The sequence below is a fragment of the Spermophilus citellus genome (genome assembly GCF_964194105.1).
Source record: "Spermophilus citellus genome assembly, chromosome: 5".
Taxonomy (NCBI): Eukaryota; Metazoa; Chordata; class Mammalia; order Rodentia; family Sciuridae; genus Spermophilus; species Spermophilus citellus.
In genome coordinates, this window is record NC_138186.1 from 10,680,422 (window position 1) to 10,704,702 (window position 24,281).

Consider the following 24,281-nt stretch of genomic DNA (forward strand, 5'->3'; position numbering starts at 1 on the left):
ATTTTGAATCCGTATGGAGTAGCAAATCTTTTTATTTTTATTATTTTTTTTTAAGTCAGAACCTTCCTTCCGGCGCCTTTTTTAACTTTGTAAAAACTCCTTCTTCAGGTGTCTAAAAACACGAGAGGAAAACCAAAAACAAGACAACCCCCCCCATTTTTGATGTCATCGTAAAATATGTACTGTAGGAACATTCAAGAAAACGCTATTAAGCAAGTCTCCTTATGAAGATGTAGGCAAAGATGTACTTTTACCAAATGTCAAAATTATGTTGTCAAATTCGATATGCAATGCCATGAAAATGAATCTATTGCACAGATTTCCATGGTAGCAGTTCTCTGTGGGAAGAAGTATATTTGGTAAGGGAAATAGTTTGCAATCAAAGTATTATTGCTTTGGGGGCAAGGCGGGTGCTATTCAAAATAATACAGCAGCAAAATATGCTGATAAATTTGTAGTTATGTACCACACTGCTAATAGAGAGTTATGTGCATGAGGGTATCAACCATAGTTTGCATTCTATTATAAACTTCAGCATGAAACTTATGGAACTGGAAGGAAACTTGAGTTGGGATCAAAATAAAACCAAAGATTCATAGATCAGAAACTGGAAAATTAACTCTGTCAATAGCGGCTGAGGTTTGGTTATAGGAGGAACTATTAACGATGGAAACTTCTTCCATTGTTTTAACTCTGGTTAAAACCATCAGTGCTTAATGTTGGCATCCTTTTCCAGATTACCTAAACCAGGACAACCCACATCCCCACATCGACCTCTAGTTAGCACGTGTTTTTGCCCCCACAGTGCTATGCAAAGAGCCTGGGTTTTGACTGGAGCCCAGCTCCCTAACTCATTACATGGATGGTGCCCGATCAACCACTTGATATTTTGGAGCATCAGTTTTTCCATCTGCAGAAAGGGTAGCTAGGAACTGGTATTTTTTTCTTTTCTTTTCTTTTTTTTTTCTTAAATCTCTTGGATTTTTTTGTTTGTTTTTGAATGCTGGGGATCAGACCCAAGGCCTTGCATATGTTAGGCAAGCATTTTGCCCCTGGAGTAGCAGAACTATTATCTTTTAAATACTAGTACACGGAGGCTTCGTTAGGTATTGACCAGCAGATTTTCAACAAACAGGAGCCCTTGTAGCAGTTCCCCTCCTGGCAGCCCTTGCTGGGCTGCATTACAGAGCAGCAGGGAGTTGTAGCTACAGCCACAAGCTGGTGAGAGGCTTCTATTGAAACCTCATTCAGGCAGGAGACCAGGGCAACTGGTGAAGATATCAAACTACTCCTGTGAGGGGTGGTCAAGAGCAGCACCCTGGAATCCCCTTTTTCTACTCCCCAACCCGTCCTGATGGTAGTCGTATGTGTCAAGTGGACCGAGTGACAGTATCCACTTGTTAAGTCAATCACTTCTCTCGGTGTTGAGCACGGAGCCTTGGTTAAGCATGCATTAAGGCTGGGTTTGATCTCCATCCCAGCCCCACCAAAAAAGAGCAAAAGAGAAACAAGATTTTTTGTTTTCAGTCGGGGGTGAAGGAATTCTGCCTCAAGACTATATCATGTCTTGCCTGAGTTGCCAGCCTGCTGACTGGTCCTACAGATTTCAAACCAGCCAGCCTCAGCAATCACAAGAGCCTGTTTCTGGAAATTTTATTCTTTCTAGAAACTCCATATGTATGTACACTATTGTCTCTGTCCTGGCTCCCCCTGTCTCAGAGATCTTCCTGTGATCCTGAAGTGAGAATGTTAAAGCCCAGCCCTGCAGGAATCCAACCAAATGTCCATACTCCATTGCAGCTGGTCACTGTCCCCAGCAAAGAATATAGGGGTTAAGACTGCTGAAGACATCAACTCCCCTTAAGCTTTCCTGATGGCTTTCTATTATCCTAGTCTTGTATTCTTTTTCTTTCTATGTCAAGCAGATTTCTTTTCTTTTCTTTTTTTTTTGCAAAAGAAATTGTGCCGCTGATAAACATTAGTTATGGAAAGGTTTTCTTTCAAACTCCAGGGAAGGAACAAGATAATTTCCCCTGGTTCAGGAAAGTCAGAGTAGAATAAAGCTTCTTGAAATATGAGCTTGATAAAAATAATATTGTCGGTATGAAATAAAAATGAGGACTTGGAGACAGTTTCATTCAAACTCACTTGATCATATATAATAAAGCCGGAGAAATCAGGTTGGGGGAAGGATTTTAACATGCCGAATTGAATCAAACTGGGCGCTGAGCTTGTGTTTAGCTTTCTCTGGCGATGTTAGTCAGCTTTCTGTCACTATAACAAATACCTGGGACTATCGACTTATAAAGAGGAAAGGGTTATTCTGGATCACTGTTTTGCAGTGATTGATTGGCCTGTGAGTAGATAGTGTATCGTTATGGAGTGTGCGGCATAGCAACAGCTGTCATCTTATGGCCAGGGAAGGAAGAGGAAGAGACCAGGGTCCCACAATTTCCTTTGAGGGCACACTCCCAATGACCCAAGGACCCCTTAAAGGTTCCATGGGGACCAAACCTGAACACCTGGACCTTTAGGGACCTTCCAGATCCAAACTAGCAGGCGGTTGGTTTAAATGTTGGAACTGTCACTTTGGCAGGGACTTGTTTTGCTGACCTCAGGGGTCAGGTTAAACAAAGGAAGCTGTGGGCCTCCTGGTTGGAAATATTTCTCTGAGTTCAGGATGACCTTGCTCTCTCTCCTACCCCACAATCCAAAAACACAACTCCAGGGTGTCAGTAGGGTCGGTCCCGAGAACATAGATGGTTTGTACGAGGCTCGCCTGGAGTAGCTGGAGCGCCCTCCCTCATCAGGTAGTAGGGTCACATGCCTTAAAATGTTCAGAGTCACTCTGACAGCCCCAGGTGTCCAGGCTGGAAGAAGCCCAGAGGGTTCCCGGAGAGTTTCTGGTAGCCCCAGTGAAGACTGACGGCTCCGCAGGCTCACCCTGTGGTGTACACGGGCTGCATGCTCGAGCCCTGCTCTGCCGTGGGTTGAACCTGACTTCGGGTCAGCCTCGCTCCAGTAGACCCTGAAGTTCCTCTTCCCTTCTTCTCTGTGTTCATGGTGGACTCTCCACGCCCCTTCCCTAGGGTCCCTGCCCTGCAGAGCAGAGGTGGTCCTGCCCTCTCCAGTCCAAGGCCACTCACTCTCTATGGTCAGGCATGCTTGGCCCACAAGGGGAGTCTGACCTCCAGGGTCAGCCAAGACCATCTTAATGATGGTGTCTGGATAGACCAGCGATTCTGAGTCTGGCCCCTCCTCGGAGCCTAAAGGGAAGGATGCTCAACCTTTTTCTCCCTCCCTGCCCAGCCCCAGCGCAGTTCTGGGCACACAACATGTTCGAATCTCTCCCTTCTCTCCCCTGCCCCAGTAGTCCTACTGCAAAGGCCTCCAGTCCTGCAGAGTCACACATCTGGGATGAGGCCTGTGACATCCCTTGCTCCTCTGGAATGGCCGGCACAACTCATGGAGAAAAGACAGAGCCCCTTCCTCACGTGGCCAGTTTGCTCTGGCAGTGACGAAGCCGAACTGCTGGTCGCCCCAGCACAGAGCAGGCCTCCAGTACCCACTAGGAGCCTGCCCTTTACTCAGAGGCAGGGAATCTTGCCAAAAGGACATGTTGTCCCTACTCTAGAGGCTGGAAATGGGTACATTTCTGAGCAGGTGGGGAGACAATTGGATAAAGAAGGAGGCTTTTTGGCCACACTGGGTCTGTGCTTAAATTTTCCAAGATAGTCCTAGTGGGTACCTTCTTTCAGAGAAGAAAGTGGGGACCAGAATGCAGCTTGGGATTGAGTCCCCTGGCCCTGTGGGCTCGTCGCTGTGTGCCCTGAGTCTTCTCGGAGTGACCCTCTCCTCCGCTCTGCACTGTGGGGATCACCTGGACTTCCTGCAGCCTCTTTTCTTTGGAGGAGGAGGCGGGTTCCTGTCCGTATTCTTCCTTCACTCTGGTGGCCTTCTTCACCAGGTGGCAACTAGCTGGTAGACAGTTGTGGTCATTGACATGGCAGCATCAGGGAAAGCCTTCAGAGGCCCTAGGAGACCACAGCTGTGGGCGTGCCTTCTCCTTCTAGAGGGTCTTAGAGTCTCTGGTTCCTGGCCTTTGGAAGCTCTGATACTTAAGAGCAAGGCAGTGTGTCCTTTGATCGCTTGGTCCCCAGCCCAGCGTGTGCCATCTTGCGCTCCCAGGCAGTGTCACCATGTCCCTCTTTCCTTCCTAGCCTGCAGATGTGGGGCATTTGTTTTTCCTCCCTCCTGAGTTCTCTCTCTTTCCTTGGTCCATCTTTATCTCTGGGCCGGTTTCCACTCGGTCCTCTCCTTCCTTCACCCTGGCAGGCAGGAATTTGATGGAGCTTTCGTTATGCCATGTGGCAGGCATCAAGATAAATGAGACCAAGTTCTTAGTTCTGAATAAAAAAAAAAAAAATCAAGCAATTGAGATATTAGGAAGCTGAACAAAACACGCCAAGGGTAAGTGATTTTCTACGCCTGGGGCATCCAGAGTGCCTTCCCAGAGGTGGGAACCTTTCAGATTCAGAGGCTGGCCCACCCTAACTCCCACCCCTAGTCAGATTCTAGAAGCTTCCATGCTTTCTAGAAGCATCCATGCCAAGCCAGGCTTGGTATTGCCAGGGTGAATTCTTTGCGGCTGCTGACTCTGAGGATGGTAATGGTGAGATGGGACTCAAGCGCTGTGTGCTCACAGGTTGCTTGGGTGGAGCTGTGTTCTGGGGAGTGGGCTGTTAGACTGTGTCGTAGTGTGGACCTCATCACTACCTCAAGGGACCATGTCCTAGGGGCTGCGTGGTGTTGACTGAAGTGGCGTGACATGGCACTTTGTGATCCCAGGGAAGAGCAAATGGTTCAGCCTCTGGAGTCCAGCAAGTAGATCCTCAGGGCCTTGTGGCCTCGCTAGTCCCTGGGACCACCCCCTGGTGTCAGACTGGCCCCGAGGTGTGCCCACTGGGCAGGACCTCTCTCCCTCCTGGTCCCCTGGCGCCTTTACACCTCTGTGCTCCTTGGATGTGCAGGCTCAGGGTGGGTGTACTGGGCTCCAGGGTTGGTCGGGAAGTTTCTGAAGAGCCGTTCCTCGTCTGCCCCGTGGCTTCTGATCTTGCTGCCTAGGAAGACCTATAAAACGCAACCGATGCCTCGTTAATTTTAAATGAATCTCCCCCTTGTAGCCACTCGTCTCTGACGGCCACAATTAACCTCTAGCACGTACTCCTTTCCTTCTTTCCCTCGTGTTTGCCTGGCTGGCCCCTCACCCGTTTGCCCTCTCTTAACTTGCACCCCGCTAACTCCAGGAAGGACTCTTCAGTCACAGCCCCTTCTTCTTCTGCACCTTGGACCTCCTGCTTTAGACGCGTGGAGTGATCAGACTTCCCCAGACCTTGGCTCTGACCTTGGGATTTCCTCCACTACCTTCCTCCCTGGCTTTCAGACTTGGCTTCCGCTCCATGATGTGTGTGGGTGGGGTGGGGTGGGGGGAATGGGCTTCCTCAGCTCCGTGTTTCCCACAGCAGGAAGGAGGAAATTCAAGCGTTGGTGTTTTCTTTATGGCTAACAAACCACTCCTCTGCTTACTGCCGGGGCCACGGGATCCCGGGTTCAGCTTCTGTTATGTGCATCGAGTGGGGAAAGTGGAGACGTCACCAGTTGCTGCTCTTCCCTGTGGCCCAGGGAGCCTTTTCAAATCCACTTGGTCCACCTTGTATTCAGGTGCACTTTGCTCTCGGGAGGTGTCAAGGTCTTCCTCTGAGCGTCTGTTCATGGGTGACCGTGACCGTGGACTCCCGTGGGATGATCCCATTGCCCCAGTGTTATTGTATTCATTTCCTCCTCCTTCCTGCTCAGCCTCAGCTCAGGTTTGGGGAAGGGAAATGGCTGCTGACAGCTCCCAGGTGTGACTTACATCTCTGATGACAGGAGGACCAGCCTGGGGCCCAGGAGGTGGGAGCAGCAGGGGGTGGTGGACTTATTTCCTGGGGTGGGGAGAGTTGGAGCCATTGTGGTGAATGCAATCAGGTGTCAAGAGAAAGCCATCGCCTGGGTGCAGATGTAAGTCACACCTGGGAGCTAGGCCTCTGGTCTTGGAACCTGAGCGGCACCCTGGTGCCCTGAGAGGCTTAGCAATTGCTGCCAGGAAGACCAGCCCTGCTCCCTGACCCCCTGGTCCTGGAAAGGGGCAGCAGATGACAGGCTTTCCCCCAGCACCTGGTGGCAGGAAATGAGCTTCGCATTCCTTCCTAAATCATAAGAAAATCATCTCGGGTGCTTACGACCTCAGCGAATCTTGAAACTGGTGAGGGACTCCTGGCGGCCGCCTGCCGGCCATCCTTCCTGCAGACCTCCCGCTGCTGCCTGCTGGCCCTCTGGCCTTTCCTGTCCCTTCTGCCCCAGCCAGGCGGGCTCCATGCTGTGCTGCGTCTTCCCCAGCCTTCATCCCAACCCGTCTCTGTTCTTCCCCTCACTTGGGTCTCTCTGGACTCTTTCTGCCCCCAGGGGCTTGATTCTGTCTAGGGACAGGAATGAGGGACATTCTGGAGTTCATGTGGGCCAACTGACTTTTCTGAAACAATTTTTTTTTCTACATAAAAGGATGACCAGGAGAGGCCAGATTTAGCAAATGAAAACAACAAGATGCCAAGAGTGTCTGAATTTTAAATATCAAATAAAATTTCTAGAACAGTACACCCAGGTAATTTGGGATGGAGGGGGACATACTTGTACTAAAAAAGTGATTTCTCATTTACCAGAAATTCAAAGGTCCCTGGTGACTTGCTCCATGCCTGACAATCCTCTCCAAGGCCCCAGCCTGTGGCTGGTGGCTTCCAATTGTCTTGCTCCCTTTCTCCTGTACAATCAGGTCTTCTTGATAGGGAATAATCGATTTCTTTTCCTTAGACAGTTAATTTTCTTCTCATGTTTAGCATATTTCTAGAAGGTTTAGGACCAGGACCAGCACAACCAACATGGCCAACGGATGCTCTGTCCTGCTGACCCCAGATGGTCATGTGACTGGGCTTAGGGTAACTAACCCTGGGTTCGAAACACGGGAGAGGCTCCCTGCATAGAGCACCGATATAGCGGTGGCCTTGTGCCAGACACTTTGGATAAATCTTGGCAGGTCATATTTATAGCAAGTCACCCCCATAATTATCCCTACCTTTGACCAGGTAAGAGTCAGAGCCTCCGTCATTGCTCAGAGACAGCCTGAACCCTGGGCCTTGTGCTCCGAGTCCCACACGTTCCCCACTCTGGAGGTACCTCCTCCTATCTCCTAAAGAAAACTCACGCAGAAAACTTTGATCTGACTCATTTCTCCCTCAGCCTAGAGCCATTTCCTCATCCCCCTAAAGCTGACTAATTCCCAGTCCCCGGGAGGGAATTTCCAAAGGTTAATTCTACCAGGAGATCTTGGACTTGGGAGGAAATTGAGTCTCGTGCCTCTGCATTGGGGGGCATTTGCTCCAACTGGGAAAATCGAAGATACGCATGTAAGAGCCCTCCAGGTTTTAGGAGCAGGCTCGGTGGATTCCTGGTCCTGAACCTTCTAGAAATATGCTGACCTGGGTGGGATGCCAGGAAGGTCCCCACCGGCAGATTCCCTCCAGGTGGTTCCTGTGAAGCTCAGCCTCTGGCTTCTTTTGACTCTCCCATTTCATTGCCCATTGTCTCCTGAATCCCTCACCAAAGCGCTCTTCCCGCTGGTGTCAGGAAAGTGTGCGCAGAGACACCAGTTTCTCTTAAGCGCTGTCTCTGCGGGCTCCCTGGGGACAGGAACTTCATACTATTTCCAATCGCCTGTCTCCCCTCAGCGAGGCCAGGGTCCATGTTGTTCTGCATTTTAAAGCCATGTGAGTGTTTTTTTTTTTTTTTTTTTTTTGCTGCGTGGTGGGGTTCTCTCTTCCTGTAAGCCATAAATAGACACCTGGAGATTTCAGTGGAGAGGGAACTACTTAAAAGAAAAAAAAAAGCGAAAAAGGAAGTGCCCCTCTTTGTCCTCACCATGGCGCGAGTCAGTTTCCCTAATGGGGAGGGTTCCAAGGGCTCTCTGGCTGTGACTTTACGGAATCAATGTGGTGGAAAGAGGCACACTTCCCCTGCAAAATGTCCTTTCTACTCTCTTCTGCTCCTCTGAGCTTTGCCTCTGAATACACAAAACCGGTATTTGTGACTGCCAAGAGCCTTCTGCCGGGAGGGAGAACGCATTGTAAATCACTCTCTCACAGCCAGCGAGCCGGGGGTGTCTTTCTCACCCGTAATTATGGTTTTGCTTTGAGCTGAGAAGGTTGTTTTGGGGGCAATAAATTGTGATGTCAGTTACCCTTCAGACTCTGTGAGTGATTCCTCCGTTGGAAATTGGTGCTCTTAACAGTCGGACCTCTGGGGTCTCTGGGGCTGGCAGCTGAAAAACTGGGAGTCCTCTGCCTTGGAAGGAGGGAGGGAGAGAGAGAGAGAGAGAGAGAGAGAGAGAGAGAGAGAGAGAGAGAGAGAAGTTGATTCATAGAGGCCCTTTTGTTTCAACTTTGGTGATAAGCAACTTAAAAAATGGCTTTTATTAAAAATATTTTACATTAGAGAATTTTAATGAGGTTTTACCCTGATAAAATATTTTTAGCAAGTTTTAAAACTGAACGCACAAGGGTCGTGGCCATCTGCTTCCTAGCAATGACGGTCCTGTGACGTCATGTTGCCAAAGCTCCCAGCCACCTTCCCCAACATCAAACTTAATATTACCAGGTGTCAGGTTGTCATGGACCATTTTAACCCTTAAAAACACACTGTTTCTTGACTGTTCTCTTTGATATTTTTAGGACGTTGTTGTTCCGTCCTCTTTAAGTGATCAGTTATGAGGAATTATTTGGCAACTTCTGCAAGAGAAAAGTCAATGGCTTCGATTTTAGGGAAGCCCAAGTAGTTGCTGCAGCCCTGCAGGATGAAACTACTGTGGTTGGGGCCGGGCCTGGGTGCCCCCCTGCCCAAATGCATTACGGTGGTCTTGTGTTTCACAGGAGGGGAAAGATTCTCAGTCTCAAGGGCATCATGCTCATTCAAACTGCTCTGTTGACGTAGGGGTTTAGCCTATTTCTCCTAAATGGATGGATGGGGGAGTGAAATGGGGACAGCTTGCCCCGTGCAATTTCCAACCTCCATAGCTTGGAGATCTTAAATTCGAGGCAGGAGGGCAGGATGGGGAAGATGTGCCCTGGAGTCAAACAGATCCCGATGGGGCTGCCACTCTGCGTCTTCTTGCTGAATCATCTCCAGCAAGTGACTGTGTTTCGTTTCTGCATTTGTAAAATGGGCAGGATGGTGCCAACAATCACAGAGCTCTCCCTCCCAGCCCGTCTCTAAACACCAGCAAACCAGGGCGGCTCTGCCTTCCTGAGGTGTCCCAAAGCCTCGCGGCTCCCCTCCAGGTCCTCTGTTGCCACCTTGGCTTGAGTGGCCATCGGGGTCGGTGTAGTCTGTGTCTGCATCCTGTACCTGGAAGAGCGCCTGCTGATTAATGTTTGATAAATAAAGGAATCTGCTTCATGGAGTTGTTAACAATTAAATGCTATATGCTTGGCCCTGAGCCCTCACAGGGTACAAGGGTAATAAATGTTAGCCATTATTATTTTTACTACAGAGTTTAATCATAAGAAAGCCACTTAGCAGTGGAAAATAGGAATTTAACTGTAGCCTATTGACAGGGCCTATCCATGGGAGAAAGTCACCCAGACCTCTCTGCTGGGATCGGGGTTGTCTTCATGGTTCTCCCCTGCTGTTATTTCTTCCTTGCCATTTTAGTGGTAATACAAAAGAATAATAAATGTGAGCTCAAAGGACACACTGAAACTGTTACCTATGGCTGGGCTTCCCTTCTCCGCTGTCAGAATGGCGGTTATCAAGAATACAAGAAACAATAAATGCTGGTGAGGATGTGGGGGAAAAGACACTCCTACATCGCTGGTGGGATTGCAAATTGGTGCAACCATTTGGAAAACAGGATGGAGATTCCTCAGAAAACTTGGAATGGAACCACCATTTGACTTAGCTACCCTACTCCTCAGTTTATACTCAAAAGGTCTTAAAATCAGTGTAATGCAGTGATGCAGCCACATCAATGATTATAGAAGCTCAATGCACAATAGCCAAACTATGAACCAACCTAGGTGCCCTTCAACAGGTGAATGGATAAAGAAATGTGGTATATATACACCATGCAATATTATTCAGCCCTAAAGAAGAATGAAATTATGGCCAGTAAGTGGCTGATTTGCTAAACAAAATAAGACATCCCCCAAAACCCAAGGCAACGTTTTCTCTGATATGCGGATGCTAATTCACAATGGAGGTGGGGCTAGAGAAAAATAGAGTTACTTTGGATTAGGTAGAGGGGAATGAAGGGAGGGGAGGGGTCTGGAAGTAGGAAGGGTAGTAGAATGAATCAGACATTATTACCCTATGTACATACATGATTACATGACTGGTGTGATTCTACATGTGTACAACCAGAAGAATGAGAAGTTATACTACTCCATTTATTATGATGTGTCCAAGTGCATTCTACTGTCACGTACGACTAATTACACAACAACAACAACAAAAGTATGGCTATGCCAGGATGAAAGAATCTGTAAGCCAAAGAAGCTGGCATTATAGGTAGACTGAGGTCACAGGGTTGGGAATTGACCCGAGGGAGGCACTGAGATGGTGATCCTGTATCCTTCCTGTGTCTAAGAGCCACTGAGGACCTCTTTTGAATCAGTCAGTCACTGCGGTGTAAAAAACCATCCCCAAACCCAGTGATTTAAAGCATCAATATTGTATTACTCCTCACCATCCTGCGAAATGTTCTGCTGTCCTTGAGGTTAGCTGGGGTCACTGTGGTCCATTCATCTAGGGATTGGCTGGGTCTGGGGCCTCTGGGAGGGTCATTGTTTGGGGTCTGGGTGCTTTGGCTGGTGGCCTTGACTCTGCTCCACGTGACTTCTCCCGAGTTCAGTCGTCATTCAGCAGTCTGACCTTAGCTGCTTTCCCTGGTGGTCGGCCTTAGCAAGGCCTCTTACCTAGACCTGGAAATCCGACAGTGCTATGTTATGAATTCTGTCAGTCAAAGCAAGTCACAGTGGATGGGAAGAAGCCTGCCAGTGGCTGTGGGGGACGGATATGCATTGTTGGGGGACCTTTGCAGACGTGCTGCCACGCCCTTTAACTTGCACTCCCATGAATCTTTCCTCCGAGGGGGGGAGCTAAACTTCTCAGCCCTAAAGTTGCAAAACCAAGAGCCTCAGTGTCGGGGTCTGCATGAAAGTCCCCACCGCCTGTTAGGAAGAGCAGTTTTTCTCTCTGCTTAAAAAAAGACATTGCTGATTATTTGATTAGGAGTCATTTACTTGGGACCTGTATATTCTGTGGTTTGGGATTTTTTTTTCTTTTAGGTTTCACAAGCTTTTATTGAAGACACCCTCTCCCACCCCCATGTCAGACCCTGGCCATTTACTTCATTCTTACCACAACTTCAAGAAGGCTTGGATGATTAAAATGGAGATTATTCAAACCACTTTTTGGATATAGGATGCCATTGATCGAGGGTCACATCGCTAACAACGTTCAGAGACGAAGGTCAAAGTTGGCTTCTCTTGCTTCACGTCCCACACGTGTTCCACGACACCACCCAGCCTCTCTCCTCTCGGTCAAGAAAATCCCAACAGAAGAACAGAGCTGGGGAACGAGGCCAGTACTAATCTTAGTCTGTTTCATGGAAAAGAACGGCGGATCCATTTGATGCCCAAAGACAGGAGCTCACCTCTGCGTGGACCTTTGAAGCAAAACTGTATAACTGGACGAATTTCACGCTGGAGTTTCTGGATATGCTGTGAATCAAATTGTAAGTTTTGACTCTCAGGTAAGTCTCTGAGGTAAGATTGGGGTCAGCTGTGTATGATAAGAGGCCATGTTTCTGTTTTATGAAATGAGCACTGGAGGCCAGTGTGACAGGGCCAGTGTGACTGCTCTGTAGGAGCAAAGGCCCGGGCTCCTTCAGTTTGGTTCCACCCTCTCCTATACTTCCACGGGCGGCCCCCCGGCCTGCAGGGACTGAGCTCTCAGCAGTTTTCCACCCTCAGGAAGGAGAAGTGGGAGGGGAGGCGGCTCTGCTTCCCTGTGGACACTTTCCGGAGTTGCACATGACATCTTCTTGGTCAGTGACTGCCACAGGCTGTGTCTAGCTGGAAGGCGCTGGGCAACAGCTCCCTGAAACAGCAGAGAGCTCTGTACTAAAGAGGACAGGTCCCGGGGGACGGCAGCAGATGTGGTGTGCAGAGTGATTCTTCCCTCAATGTGTGAAATGAGAGTAAAAGTTTGGATAAGTTATTAATTCAAGATGAGCAAGAAAGACACTAGCTTCTTGTTCCAGGTGCTTTTTAAATTTTAACCAACAGTAAGCTACACCTGTGTTGTCTTAGACCTGGGATGTGGTGTGTAATGAGTGTTTAAATTTAGATGTTTTTACAAAATCTTCTTCTTCTTCTTCTTCTTTTTTTTTTTTTAAGGAAAAACCTGTCCAGTGGCATCTCCAAATAAATCGAAACACAGGTATAAGCTGTCCCCTCCTGTTCAGGACAGCCAAATGTGACACACTGCTACTAGCTAATGACAGTTTAACCTCAACCCCCACCAGTAAGGAGGAGGAAACAAATAGGTTCTATTTTAAATGAATTTGTCCACGTGAACCTGTGCAGTAAAAAAACGATATAACAATAGACGGATTATCACGATGTTTGTAAAGCAATCAATAATTGAACAAAATTGTGGGTCACATTTTTGCTTGTGGCCGTGACCATCAAGATTAAAGGCAGCAGAGGTCACGTGTGTGTTTAAGAAATGTGTTGGCCTAACACCTCGTGTGTGTTCAGTGCTGCTTGGCTTCCATATGGGTATCATACACTTGGCAGGGATACCCAAGGGTCTATGGTGCCTTCTCTGTTTTCTATGCATTAATAACACAAGTGGGGACAGAAGAGAGTTTGGCTAGACTTTGAATGAGGAGTAGGATTTGGGTAGAGAAGAAGGAAGTAGGAGGGATGTGGGCCCCGCAGAGCCTTGGGGGTGAGGAAAGCATCCCCACCTGTGGTCCAGTGAGGAGGTGAGAGCTGGTCAGAGTAGAAGCGGGGAGTAGGAGGGGGTGTCGAGTTGTGAGTTGGTAGGTTGTGAGAGACCCTAAGGCCCAGATACTGAACTGGCGCTTTGTCGTATGAGCAAGGAGGAACAAGAAATAAGTCAGAGCACGTGCAAGGGTGAGGACTAATACCAGCCCTGGGAGGGATGACCTCCTACTCTGGCCTTTGGCAGACAGCCAGTAAAGGAGGTGGAGGGAAGTGTCCTGCTGGGATTAAGCCCCGGAGGGCAGAGTGCCATGGGAATCAGAAAGGGACATCGGGAGGATGGGGGCGGGGGTTACCAAGCTGTGAAAGGTCTCAGACTTGAAGGTGCATGAGAAGCGGTATCACTGGCTGAGGTCAGGCAGGTGGGCCTGACCCGGCCTGTCAGGAAGGAATGGGTGCTGGGGAGCCCAATGGCAGGTGCAGGTGACTGAGCCACAGACAGCCCAGGTAGGAGGGAGGTGAAGCAGTTCAGAGGGAGCCCCTGGCTCCGCCCAGCACCCGCACCCTGAGATGGGGAGAACCGCATGTGTTCAGGGCTGGAACAAAGATGCGGAAAAGCAACAGTCATGAAGTGAGGTCCCTAGGGTGTCAGGGATCCGAAGCCTAAGAAGCTAGCTGTCCTGGGGACTGAGAAGATCTCCTGAGCTTCTGGGTCACGGTGGGAACCTGATTGATTGGATGGATGGTCAGCAGACCGGGGAACTCTGGCTGTCGCCGGAGCCTGGGGCTAGGAGGTGTAGCGGGGCTTTGGAACTTCTGGTCACGAGCTGGGCTGGATGGGGCAGGAGTCCAGAGACTAAGGCAGCAGGAGATTTCTGCTAAATGTGCATCTTGATCTGGGAAGAGCTGTTTCTCCAGCCGCTCTCCACCTCCTGAGAGCAGAGAGGTAAACAGGGGTGCCCACCCCCACATGCGACTGGCAGGTTGGACTTGACCAGGGCCTTAAGGAGGCAAGGGAGCCCGTGGGCCATGTGCCCTGGGGAGGGCAAAGACAGGATGGGAGTTTCCTGCCCCACTTCTTCCTTGGAAAGGATCCCATAATGCATATGTAGTAATCATTTTGCAAGTGTCTCTAGGGAAGTATTTTATTTCACAAGAACAGATGTTGAAACAGGGTTGGTTCCCTTTGGCCACTGGACTCCTCTGTTCTGTGGCCCAGGTGAAGTGCTGATGGGGTACTCAAGTGAATACGAGGGGTGGGTCAGAGCCTGCTGCCACTTGGAGCTGAGCACAGGGGTGTCCCCAGCACCTGCGCTTGAGCAGTAGCTAACATTTATTTTTGTACTTTCTTTTAGTTTGACTCAAGGCCTTGACCCACAGGACCTTGTGGGCATTTTTACATAGTCCGGGTGACCTTGGCAAGAGCAAAGCCCATAGATACAGAAGGTGGATTTAAGAAGCAGCTTCCACATCCGCAGCAGAAGTGAGGGGTCCACAGGCAGCCCAGGCCACGGGAGTGAAATCCTCTGGGCGCCCTGGCTTCTGGTTGGCTTTCAGAGAAAATGAACAACAACAGAGCCAGAGGGGGGAAAGCAATAGAATGTGGGACCCCCAGGTGGGTGATGGTACCTGTTCCTTCCCTATGGCTCCAACAGAGCCCTGTTTCTCAGGCCCTCGCTCCACAGTTACTCTGCCATGCAGAGTTGATTTGGTGTGGGCTGGTGAGTCAGAGTTCAAGGCAAGGGACAGGATCCCTGTGCAGATGCAAACCATCTGTGCCCAGGCTGAGCCAAGTCCTCCCGAAATCCACTTCTCCGAGCCGTCTAGTCCCATTGCCCCTTCCTGGGGCTGGGTTTATAAAAGCCAGAGCTTGTCTTGTTTGCAGGACACACTGATTACTAAATGGAGCAGAGAGCGCAGAGCAGGGAGGCCATTAACCCACAAGGTGCCTGGGAACCACAGAGGGAATCTGTGGTTCGCTTGGTCCCCGAAACCTGGAGTCACCTGCAAGCTGAGAGCCTTAGGAGCAGTAACTCTGGTTTACTCTATGGGGCATTAGGAACCTGAGTTGTTAGGTTTGGAAAGTGTGGTTTTTTTTCCCCCTTGATCTTTGTGTTAGGTCTTCTGAGAACTCCAGATGGCCCCACCAGGGACAACCTTGATTACTCTTGGAAGGGAGCTGCTTTTATGCAATTTCCCTGGAACCTTCAGGTTGAGATAGGGTGCCAGGGACGATAAGGCACAAGGTTAGGAGTAGTGTTACCCAAAGCTTGGCTTCCGTCTGTTGGGTGACCTTGAAAAAATCCCTTTACTCACTCACTATGGGGTCAACCTGTGGACCCATGGGTGGTCTGGCTGTTTGCTTGTGGAACTCACAGCAGAGCTGGGAGGCTGGGAGGTGGCAGGATCTCTCCAGGAAAGGGCTTTGAACTCCTTGCACAGAAAAGCAAAGAAAAGCAAGATAAGGGATGTCCAGTGATCAATGCTCAATCACGTTGTAATTGTTCTTTAGGCTCCACCGGAGCCCAGAGACCCCTTGTGAACTCCAGGCTCAGCGTATAAAGCACTGCATGAACATTCCGGCTCCCTCCAACCTGCAGACTTTTGTTAGTCACTGTATTGCACTAGTTCTGCTTCTTGTGTCAGGGGACATTTAATTTGATTTATCTTTGGTCTGGGTTAGGCTGAATGAAGTCAACTAGCCAACAGATCTACAGTCATTTCCGGGGGAGGAGACAAGGCTCAAGGGCAGGTCTCTAGTAATTTAATCCCCGCATTGAGGGGAACCCAAGGTTTGGATTTGAAGAGGATGTTGCATGTCTACACAGCTGTCCTTCTTTTGGCTCTAAGAAGCCTTCCAAGGCAGAGCTCATGGGCTGTTATGAGCTTTCATTTTTGACCTTGATTAGGAAAGGGTGGTTATGAGGAAAACCAAACCTTTTCTACTTTTGTTTTGGATGTGTTCTGTGTCTTAATAGCTGTTGGGTCTGATCTGCAATATTAATACTGTCAAGTTTTGTGTCTGTCTCTTGTATGCACATCTATTTTTTTTTTTTTTTTTAGAATCAGATGTCTTAGCTGTCACCTGCTGCGGACAGTGTTTAATCTTAATACAGAAAAACAAAATTAAAAAAAAATAACCCAAACAATAGATTCAATAGCTTTTTTAAAAAAAAAATACTTGAGATCATCTCTCATCTGAACAAGAAAGGCTGTATCTAGAGCAGGTCCCTAGGAGACTGTTTTTCCAATAGACTGACTAGGAGAATTCTTTGCATGGTCCTTTCTCCAACCTGTATCCCACAGAGACCGGAAATCTCAGACCAACTCCAAATTCAACCCACGACTCCCGACTCACGTGTCCTGCTCCAAGCAACATAGTTATTTTTCAGAGAAAAGGAACCCGGTGGCACTGATTGTTGCTTCTTTCCTGCAATTCTGGCTCTGAGGCCGTGCAATCTCCCCTCCTGGCTAACAGCAGAGCTAATGACTCCCTGTCCTGATCTGTCGCCTTGCTCCTGAGGAGGGTCCAGCAGAGCTGGACACTCTGCTGGCATGACTTTTGGGGTCACAAGGAGATGGCCTCTTTTATTTCTATAGCCCCTTGACATTTGTCCTCCTTCAAGCTATTCCAAGCCTTTGCATTCATTTTGCCACAAAAATATCTGGAGAGAGGACCCTGGAATCACAGCCAGCATTTCCTCTCTTCTCACCCATCCAACACTTTATTTCTTGGTGGCTTTTGCCTATCACTTGCCTGAAATTTCTCTGGCAAAAGTCAGCAAGGGTCGGGCGCGGTGGTGCCCAACTATATAATCCCAGCAGCTGGGGAGGCTGAGGCAGGAGGATCGAGAGTTCAAAGCCAGCTTCAGCAATGGCGAGGCACTAAGCAACTGAGACCCTGTCTCTCAATAAAATACAAAATACAACTGGGGATAGGCCCAGTGGCCCAGTGCCCCTGAGTCAATCCCTGTACTACCCCCTCTCCCATCAAGAAAAGTCAGCAAGGACCTAGTTGCCAACCAGATGGTTTGGGTAGGCATCCCTAACCTGTGGACTCTGAATGTGGACGGAGAAAACACTTTACTTTTTGTGAGCTTAAAACTGAAATTTGGAATTTCCTTTAATTATGAATGGAAGTAATAAAACATTAGAATATCAACGTGAAAGGTATTGCAGAGATATGTATATTTTGGCACTGGGGATGCTTTACCCCTGATCTAGTCCCAGCTCATTTTATTTTTTCTTTTGAGACAGGGTCTTACTATGTTGCCCAGGCTGTCCTTGAACCTGTGATCCTCCTGTCTCAGCTTCCTGAGAGGGTGGGATTGCAGGTGCACACCAATGAGCCTGGTTAGTATAATGTATTAATATTCAGATAATATATTTTACTATAAGTGGTTTTAGTTATTATTGAATATCTTGTCTTTGATGCATTTAACATTATTGTTTTGTGGGGTCCACAGTCCTCACCAGAATGCCAAAGAGGTCCCTGGTTAAAACAAACACAAAAGCCAAAATGACAAAGAAACCCCATATTAATCATTAGCCAACAGGTTTCCGGGTGTTTCTCCTAAGGGCCTCCAACTGCAAGCTCTTTCTCTGCTGTTTTTCATGACTCTTTCCTGACTCTTATTAATTCTCCCTTAGTTCATATCTTACATTCAAGGTTTTCCCATGATCCTGATCTCCCTCCTGCCCCTGTTCCTCCACACAGAGTGGGCAGTTCTGTAGGGTAGAGACAAGTGACTAGGCCATCACTGTGCACTCTGCTGTGTGCTACAGACACTTAGGGGACTTGGAGAAATGCCTAATCCAGTCTTGAGAGGTGGGACAGACTTGTCACTAGAGGTGAGCCCAGGCTGTCCTGGAGGGCCATGTAGACTTAACTAAGCTTGGTGGTTGCCCTCTGACCAGTCCTTGGTAGCTTTGGTGGCTACCAAGGACTGGTCAAAGGGCAAGGGTGGCCAGACTGTGGAATGCTCTTCAAACCAAATTAGGAGTAGCCACCAAAGGGTTTTGAGAGCCATGTTTTACAAAGGTTGCCCTGGCTCAGAGTAAAGATGGGTTGGAGGAAGGTGGTCTAGAGATGAGGGACAAGAGGCTGAGTTCAATCCCTGTACTACCCCCTCTCCCATCAAGAAAAGTTAGCAAGGACCTAGTTGCCAACCAAGGTCCTTGCCTTTTGCTCATTCTTTAAAAAAAAAAAAAGTATATATATAGTCTGTGTGTGTGTGTGTGTGTGTGTGTGTGTGTGTGTGTGTTTTGATTTTATTTAGAGACAGGGTCTCACTGAGTTGCCTAGGGCCTCAGTAAGTTGCTGAGGCTGGCTTTGAACTCACAATCCTCCTGCCTCAGCCTCCTGAGCTGCTGGGATTACAGGAGTGGGCCACTGTGCTGGGCTCCTTAGCTCATTCTTGAGTGTATCACACGTGTCCATCCTGTGCTCATGCTTTCCTGCTGTCTAAGATGCCCTTCCAGCACATCCAATGCTCCTGGACAGCTGGGGTCCATCTCCTGGGCTACATCCTCTCTTCTGAGTTGCCCGACTTCACCACTGTGTTCCTGGAGGAAATTTAGAGTTTTTCCCCTTAATGCTTCTGGTTCTTATCTCATCTTTGAGTTTCCTGAGGGCAGGGACTGGGCCTTCCTCATCTTTATATCCCTGGCACCTAACATATTGCTGGGTCCCTAGTAAATCCCTTGAAATGAGCCAGACTAAGGGAGGGGAAGTGCAAGAAGGTTCTAGAATTTGTCCATAAACATGTAGCAAAGACAATCTGAGAAACCCCTTAGAGTTGTCCCACAGAGTCATTCGATCTCTGGATAAGAAAGTCATCAGTGGCCTTTTTATTTCTTCTTTAAACAGAATTTCCCCTCCCTTCTCTTTCTCATTCCTTCCTTCTTCTTCTTTTTTTTCCTTCTTTCTTGGGGAAACCTGTGGGGTATATATCTTGTCCTACCAGTCCTTGCCACCACCAACCCAGAGCTGGTTGCCAGAATTCAGTGGGGTTTCAACTTTTAGTAAAATGAATCTCATAGCCTTTTGATTTTTGTACAGATTTCCCTCCAGGATGAAACAGAAGAGACTAAGAAAAGGGGCTGAATCTCAGCCAAGGTAAGCTACAGGTGAGAGGCAGAGCCTCAGGAAACCTGGCCCCTGGTGGCTTGCCCTTGCCCAGGGCTGGCTTCCCTTGGGGTGGGTGTGGGGGCAATGGCAGCTCCCTCCCAGCCTCCACCCCCAAGCTGGTGGTCGCCCTTGAGGACCTCCGTCACTGTTGGAGGAGGGGTGGATGAGGTGAGCCCTCATCTAGGTCTCAGGTTCTAGGTGACACAGAAGGACAACGGGGGACAGACTGTATACTACAGCGGTTTCCCAGGGATCTCCAGGCTAAAAATGGAGAAAAAAAATAAGTGAAAGGTTCAGGCTCCTTACGCAGGCGGTAGCCAGAGAGCAGAGAACCCTGGGATAGAACAGAATGTCATCATACAGGCGGCATTATAGACTTGCTGTGACCTCATGCTGAGAGCCATAGCTGAGTCTGAATGACGCATGGCATTTTTGCCAGAACGGAGTGGCCATTGAGATGATAATGGTTATGTTAAGCTGTGTATATTGGACCCCTGCTGTCCGCCTCAGTCTGCTACTTTGGAGAGTTCCCATTGGTTGGGGAAGTGCAGGGGGAGGGATTTCTGGTTGGTGGTTTCTGGAGGAGCCCCGTGTTCGGGAGAGTTCCTGGGGAGCATGTGTGGAGTGTGCTGGTGGAGTTCAGAAATAAAGTTTGTTCCTGCTTCAGTGGCTCGTGATTTGTGCCCAGCTAGACTGCAGCAACCTCAGGTGAGGGGAGAGGGGCTACTAGAGGGCTGGAAGGGATGACTGTACATACAAGGGACTCTTACTGTCTACCATGGAGACCACGGGTCACTTACCAGAATCAGCCTTCTTTGCCTTCCTTCAGGACCCAGGAATAAGTGGTGATGGTGTGAGAGCGTCCACCACCAAGGAGGCGAATGAAGCAATACTTCTTCTCAAGGTCCCCAAAGGAAAACTGAGATAACTCCCAATGGCAAACTAGGCAAGCCCAGTTTGTGTGGAACAAGTCCTCTGCCTTAGCGACACTTTGCTGGGAAGGCTCAGGACTCACTGGTTGGGCACCTCATAAAGCAAGTTGTTGAACTTTCTGGGTTAGAGAGAGAGTTCTCTGGGTTAGAAGAACTGAGGGGCATGATGTTCAACGAGGTATGAAAAAGAAGGGGGTCTCAGTGGCTCAGGAGGCTGAGGCAGGAGGATTGCAAGTTCAGAGATAGACCCAGCAATTTAGCAAGGCCCTAAGCAACTTAGTGAGACCCTGTCTCTACATAAAAAATAAAAAGGGCTGAAGATGTAGCTCAGTGGTTATGCACCTTGGGTCTAACCCTTAGCGTGTGTGCGCACACATAAAAAGAGGGGTAAAATTTGTGCTTTTAAGCAAACTTTGGGGCTGAGATTTTGGCTCTGTGGTAGAGCGCTTGCCTAGCATGTGTAAAGCACTGGGTTCGATTCTCAGCACTGCATAGAAATAAATAAAATAAAGGTCCATTGACAACTAAAACATATTAAAAGAAAAGAAAACTTTGGCTTAGCTGGGTACAGTGGCACATACCTGCAATCTCAGCAACTTGGGAGGTTGAGGCAGGAGGATTGCAAATTTGAGGCTAGCCTCAGCAACTTATCAAGACCCTGTCTCAAAATAAAAAATAAGAAAGGCTGGGGACATAACTAGTGATAGAGTGCTTGTCAAGCGAGTCATTATCCTTTTTTGGAATTAGACTGGATACTGTCGCCCTCCTCTCCTGGACTTCATTGATTTTCAGAAGATCCTTGCTTTCTATCTCGATAGCTGATAAGAACCTGGCTTCGCAAAGCTCTGGCATCATTGGAAGGAGTGGGGCACAGTCTACCGTCAGTGTGTGAGTGAGGGCGTCGGGTAGGTGCTGAGCTGGTGAGAGTCTGTTCTGGCTGGGCACCATCTGACAATGTTGAGTGTGGTGTGTTTTCCTCAAATTTAAAGCAGCCTGCAGCAGCCCTTTGAGTTTGGTTTGACTTCTTGGGGTGTCTCCCTGCCCAGTTTGGAATTTTGCATTTAGAAGGCAGACCAGGGGCGTGAGAGAAAACGAAAGAGAAAGTAAGTGCTGCCCAAAGGGCTCGACCCCAGCCAAACCCACTTTTGCCAGTTTCATAAGACAAAGGCCCTTGAGGGCAGTTAACTGTGGAACCATCCAATAATCAGGTCCTGCGGAAGTGGACCGGAGGTTTAAAGCTCTGCTCTGAAGCTTGTCACATGAGCCTAATTTTGATTTAAATTAATTTTAGTGAAACAAATCTAAAATTTTAGTTCCTTGGTCTCCTTAGCCACATCGCAAGTGCTCTACAACCTGGCACAGAGGTCAACGGCCCCACTACCACAGACTTCCATGGGACAGTGCCACTCTGCTCTGAAGCAAGGGTCAGCAAGCTACACCCCACCAGCCAAAACTAGCTGCTGCCTCTTCTTATACAGCCTGCGACCAAAGGATGATTTTTAGCGTTTTTATGTGGTTGCAAAAATTTTGTGGTGATCGGTTTTCTTTCTTTGTTCTCAAAGTAACTACAAATATCCCTGTTTCTGCTTCGTGGTTCATACCATCTGAAATATTCTCTAGATCTTTCTAGAAAATGTTTGCCAACCCTTGGTCTCAAGCAGCTTCAAACTACATTTGAGGAAACTGAGGCCTAGAGACAGATGTGACACACAGCTCAGAAAGGGACAGTTGTCAACTTGGGCCTTTGTTTCACCTGATCCTTTACCCTGTCCTGACCTCTTTTCTTCTAAGGGTCTCTGTTTCAGTTCATCCAGCAAATAACACGATGGCTTCCTTTTATGGCATTGCGAACGAGAGAGGGAGTGATTGATTTTTTTGAAAAGACCTTGATTGACCTTCACTTGGAGTCTGTGCAGGGAGGACCAGGAGGATCACAAGGTCAGAGCCCAGTGTTTCCAAAGGGCGTCCAGTGTAGACTCCGGATTCTCCTCTCATGCAGCTGCAGATACAGAAGCATCCAGATGGCGTTAAAAGATGATCGACTTCGTTTAGTTTAAAACTCCCGCACTGCCATCAGACCGCGCTGCCTGTGATGATCTATGCATTAATATATATTTTTTAAATCCTTTAAATCTTATGATTAGTGGCCTTGATGTTTCAGTAGATTCATGTGGTGAGTTAAAAGCCTTAATTTGTCAAATATAAACACTTTAAATACACTGCAGTTTTAATAACCCTGTTGGGCATTTCCTCGTTTTAACTTTCATTTAAAAAAAAAACACAGCAACATCTCGAAATTTGAAAGTGGCTCGAGTGACCCTGACTGTCTTAAGCGATGGCACATTTAAGCAGATCCACCACAGACGGTTGGGTTGCAGGAAGGAGCGGTACCACCTACAGCCCATCCCTGTGATTTGCAAGTTGCGTATTTACAAATTTGCCCGACTTTCTGATTTCTACTTGTAACCCCAGGTTGTGGTCATGTGGAAGATCAAGTTGGTCATGAAGATCCTTTTGGCTGTGTTACAACTGTGTGGGTTTGGATTGGTGGGGGTGGGGGTGGGGCTGCCGTTACTCTCTACCTGGAAATTACAGTGTGTACCAGGAAGGAAAGAATTCGTTAAATCCAGGGTAGATGGATACAAAGGTGAAAAGAGAGCTGCTTGGCTCTTGGGAAGCTGGGATCATGAGCAAATATCTACAGGGAAGGAGATGTAAGGCCATCTATCCATTGACTGTTCAGGTTTCTTGCTGGGGAACAGCAGGGTTTAGACCCAGCAACTGGGCGTATGCTCAGGTTCTGAAGATGCGTTCCTTAGGAGGTCTCTTTTTAAAATTTCTCTTCTTCTTTAAAAGGGGGAAAGTTCCTCGAGGTTATCGAGAGCACGGCAGCTTCTTCCTGAGCTCTGGAACATTTGTGAGAAATGGAACTTGCACGTGTCTATTTGGAAGCCTTCCCGGAGCCTGCTGTATCCTAAGTCGTCAGTGTCCGCGCTGCCTTCTAACTCTGCGCTGCCTTCTGTGGCGTCTTCTGGATTAGCATCAGGTTTTTGTCAAACATGGAAATGTTCTCCTAAGGGGGATGCCGCTTCCTAAAATCTACGGAGTGTGTGTGTGCGCGCATGCATGTGTGTTTGCCTGAGATTGTGGAAGGAAACCTTGTGCAAATCCCAGACAAGCAGGGGTCACCTGTCCAGGAAAGATCTGCCTGAGCTCTGCAAAAACCAGGACCCACACGGGACCCACACCATCTGACTTGGCGAAAGCAGTATGTGTGGGGTGAAAGCCCTGACTTCCTCTGCCCCAGCCTACCTGGGCTGGTTCCCTATGGCATTAGTGGGATGACCGTCTCCCAGTTGCCCACGCCCTCTTCTTCTCTCACTGACCACATCCAACGGGAAGATCCCAATGTCATGCACTCACCGTAGCTGCTGCCAAATCCTCGAGAACATGCCCTCACATTTTTACTCACCCATTTCTAAAGTCTCCAAACGTGGCTTCTTTCTCCAGTTCTCTCTCTTTTTCCTTTAAAATGTTCTGGTCTCTGTCTGATTTAAGACTTCTGAAGATTCCTTGTCACCTTCTGGACAAAGGCCGTGCAACCATGTATGATAGACCAGACTCTAGGGCCTCCTGCATGCTGAGCATGCGTTCTGCACTTCCCCAGACCCTTGGCCCCGACAACCTCTCTCTTCTTAATTGTTAACTTACTTGGCAAAGTTTGGTGCTTTGTCTTTCTACTGGTCCTTTTGTCTAGAATGCTCTTCCTAAGTTCTCTGCTTGGGAAAGTCCCATTTGGTCTTTTAAGATCTGTCTCTAGGGCTTCACTTCTCTTCCATAGATGAGAATAAAATATTTAAAGACAAGTGTGATTGGGTTCTAAGCAGTTAGGACAGAAGACATGGAGGAGGGTCAGGGCTGCCTTGCTTCAGTGTGCTGGGTCTACCCCACCCCAGCTGAGTGGGCATATCCTCCTTTGTGCCACCCAGGTCCATGTGGAGGTGCACAGTGCCAATCCTGTATTCATTCAACAAGCGTTTCATAATTGCCTGCTCTGTTTAGACCCTGGCTAGATGATGATAAGATGGGAAGGAATGAGACGGTGCTTTTGGTCTGCTGTGG